Genomic DNA, 4,342 nt, shown 5'->3' on the forward strand with positions numbered 1-4,342 from the left:
CAACAAATATTGAGCAACAAATATATATTGAGTATGTTATAGGGTATTAATTTGGTGACTAACGTTTGATTTTATTTTGGCAAAATAGGCATATACAACTACCTCTCAATTAATACATGTTATTTATTTTCAGCTTTCTTTAAAACCCAAGAAAACGAGATAGTGTTTGTCGTTGTCGTCTGACTTTAGTGGAGCGCCAACACCATCGCCGCTACCCTCTTTGACCTTATTTTCCAAAATTAGTAATAAAATTCTGGATACGATGAAACACCTGAACTTACTTGACACTTACTTCTAGTCTTGAAATCTTGGCAAAACAGCATTTAAATCAATAGTGTTTGGCTCAATTCGCTTTTAATGTACTTACAATTTTGCCCAAAGGTTTTTTTTTCCACTTCTCAATAACGTTAAAAAAACACATTATAATTTAAAAAAAAACACCCCCTCCCTTCTAATCTCTCTGCCTCACTGTTTTCTTTTGTCCTTCTGCAAAATGTACACCGAGGATTTATGAAACACACAAGGCATGTGAATGGATAACCCACCAAATTTCAAGAATCCAATAAAATTTTCTAACAATCCGATAAAATTTCCATTCCCATTCAAATTACGATCTATTCAGATACACGCAATCAATCGTGCCTCTAACACCTGGGAATTTGCATGGTTCACGGGACTAAGCATCCACAATCCACTGAAATACCAACTAATACACGCGGATTGCATCTGCTTAGAGGAAGTTAATAGCGTTGAAAGAATATATAGTAATAATACACACTGCACAGTTACCACAACTGGTATTCCCGTCCATTTTCCGCCCTACATTCCTGGATTAGGTAGTCATATTGTTGATCGCAGATTTTAAATATATTTTAAAATAACATTATTTCTAGATAAATCTCAAAATATTCCTAAAATATCCCAAAATCCTAAATTTTCCAAATATTTTAAAATGACATAAGATGACTTCACTAGTTAAATCTCAAAATATTCATAAAATATTCCAGAATCCTTAAGCCCAACGCATTTGCAAAACTGTTTGTTTTGTTTTTTCTTGAAATTATAAGAATTGCTGGCTCTTCAGTATTGTCTTCTCTTCGTTGACATTGCCAAAGAGTTGACATGGAGAGGATAGGACCCACAATGCGAAACATTTTATTGTTCCAAACTCCATTGGAACGCTGAAGCACTTTGAAGAAATTCCTTTGCCAGACGAAGTCTGTGGTGTGCATTCCTTGAAGGATTTGAAGTGGAAATATGACGTTTCTGCCAGATTCAGTTGCGAACTGGACGAACGTCCAACGTATCAACTTGAGCGGGTGCTATGTCCTGCGGGAACTCCCAGAAACAGCTGGGAAGTGGAGGAACCTAGAAAGTCTGGACTTGACCAACTGCTCCAATTTGCAGGGGCTCCCAGATTCAGCTGGAAACTGGACGAACCTCCAACATATCAAGTTGAGAGCCTGCTCCGCTCTGCAGCGGCTCCCAGATTCCGCTGGGAACTGGACGAACCTCAGAGAGATCGATCTATTTCAATGTTCCGCCCTGCAGGGGCTCCCAGACTCCGCTGGGAACTGGACGAAGCTAGAACGTATGGACTTATACTTCTGCGACAACCTCCAGGGGCTCCCAGATACAGCTGGGAACTGGACGAGCTTGGGATGCATATTCTTGAACGGGTGTTTCGCCATGCAGGGTCTCCCATATTCAGTTGGGAATTGGACTAACCTCCGACACATCAACCTGAGCGACTGCTCCGCCGTGCAAGGCCTCCCAGATTCAGCTGGGAACTGGACGAACCTCCACCGTATGGACCTGACAGGATGCTCCGCCATCAAGGGGTTCCCAGATTCAGCTGGGAACTGGATAAACCTCAAAGATATCAATTTGAGCGGGTGCTCCGCCTTGGAGGGTCTCCCAAATTCAGCTGGGAACTGGACGAACCTACAAAGTATTATCTTGTCCAATTGCTCCACACTGCAGGGGCTCCCAGATTCAGCTGGGAACTGGACGAACCTCACAACAGTCATCCTAGTCAATTGCTCCACACTGCAGGGGCTCCCAGATTCAGCTGGAAACTGGACGAACCTCAGAAAAATCGACTTGAGCGAGTGCTCCGCCCTGCAGGGGCTCCCAGATTCAGCTGGGAACTGGACGAACCTCATAGAAATCAATCTACGTCAATGCTCCGCACTGCAGGGACTCCCAGATTCAGCTGGGAACTGGAGGAACCTGAGAGATATCTCCTTGACCGAGTGCGACGCCCTACAGGGACTCCCAGTTGAGTCAATCCGGAACTGGACGAACCTGCGGCCATCCTTAAGTCGATTAAGTCCATTACAGATAGAGACATGGCGCCACTCCCTGCAGGGACTTCCAGTTGAGTTAATCCGGGACTGGACGATCCCGCGGCGACCCTTATTACGTCGGGGACCACTTCAGTTAATCCGGAACTTGGGCGATCCCGCGGCGATCCCGCAGCGACCCTTACGTCGATTGCGCGTCGATCGCAGATACGGCGGCCATCCTTAAGTCGATTGCAGATACGGACATGGCGCGATCAATTTTTTTTGACGGCACTCATTGCAGATACTGACATGGCGCGATCAATTTTTTTTGACGGCACTCATGTCCGTCCCATTCCCCACGGCAAGCAATATTTGCTATGCTATTGGGTATTCAAAATTAAAAATATCTAGAATTTGGGCGGGCGTTTTCAAAATTCGAATGACTATCGCTTTAATGCAGGTCCTGCAGCTCGCGAGTCGCGTCAGTATTTTCGGGTGGAAGCTGGAGTCCTTTCCCGGCCGGAGGGCTATCCCGTTACATGCCCATGCATGGATGGTGAATTTTCTAAGAGATTGCTGGCCGACTTGAGGCAGGCCTGGAATTTGACGTCCCAGAGGGCGTATTTTTGATTTCAGAACGTATTTGACGGCAGGGGAAAAATGTTCCACGTCAAACCTGACGTGCGATATACCTCTCTAACCCGTCAAAATGACGTCTAATTCCAGATGTAAAACGTAAAAATATATAATACCCTATTTCGTAAGAGTCAGGACTTAGAAACCAGTGTATAACACAGTTTGAACTTAAAAGCTATTTAAAACCGGACTGTTGCAGCCCCGCAACAAATCAAGTGTAATCTGAGTTCTGGGCATGCGACTTTGTCCTCCCTGGCGGATTGAAAGTGTTGGATTGGAACTTGCGAGCAAGCCTGGATTTGAGTCACCGGCTCGTTTAATATAATCTGGTACTTTCCAGGTACACCTGTTTGATTTCTTCATAACAGATACTTTCAACTATGCCCTTCCTGTTTGATTTCTTCATAACAGATACTTTCAACTATGCCCTTCATCTTTGACGTAAACTAAAAACCACAATTTTGCTTTCTCTTTGACAACATGCGTGCGCGTTCATGACTCTCATTTAAATTTTTATGGTTGCACACCAGTTTTTTCCTGTAAAATTCCTCGAATACATCTGTCATGAATTGCATATTTTGACTCATGAGTATTAAGTTGCATTCCGGCATGTGGCACACCTGTCTTTAGTGATAGTTGTAATTTTTGGAAGGGGTAAGGTTTAGATGTGATTGGGATAAATATTTTGAAAAACAAAGCCAGGAAAAGCATAGGGGTAACATTAAATAATGAGGGGAAAACTTTAAATGGAAGGGAGGGAATCTAATGAGGGGATTAAAATTCTAATGGCTCATGAATTGGTGAAAGGGTAGTGGCTTTTTCGTGGTATTTCCCCCTGGTATTATGGGAATTCAAATAAATAAAGGGTTTGAATGAATCCGTGGAACTCTGGAATTATGGGAATTCAAATAAATAAAGGGTTTGAATGAATCCGTGGAACTCTGGATGCGGTCTAGGCTGGTTTTTCCTGTATGCTTAGAATAGTATTAAGTAATAGTGTTAGAAAACAAAACAATAGTCTTTCATTAATTCTTATTCCACACAGACTCTTCTTTAACTCTGCCCAACTGCAGGCCTGACTCTCAACCTGTCACTCTGTATAAGAAGATAATGCGACTGGAAGAAATAAGTTTCCTCGACTCTGATCGACTATCTTATTAAATGACTCAATCTAGAGAAGTATATGATTTTTTTGAGACTAGTATTTTCGTAAATAGCACATTTTAAGAAAGAAATAATATTCAATATGAACCATCACAACAAAGACCATTTAAATGCAATTATGGGATTTTTATTGAATTGAAAATTAATTGATTATAAAATATTATTACTACTAACTCTGTAACAAGATCATAGCAACTCAAATTTTAAACAATTTTATTTTTAATATACGAAAATGTTCTCTCTATGGTTTTTCT

This window comes from Pinus tabuliformis, chromosome 1_1 (genome assembly GCF_031772625.1).
Source record: "Pinus tabuliformis cultivar Carrire ecotype Pingquan chromosome 1_1, CPIR1, whole genome shotgun sequence".
Taxonomy (NCBI): domain Eukaryota; kingdom Viridiplantae; phylum Streptophyta; class Pinopsida; order Pinales; family Pinaceae; genus Pinus; species Pinus tabuliformis.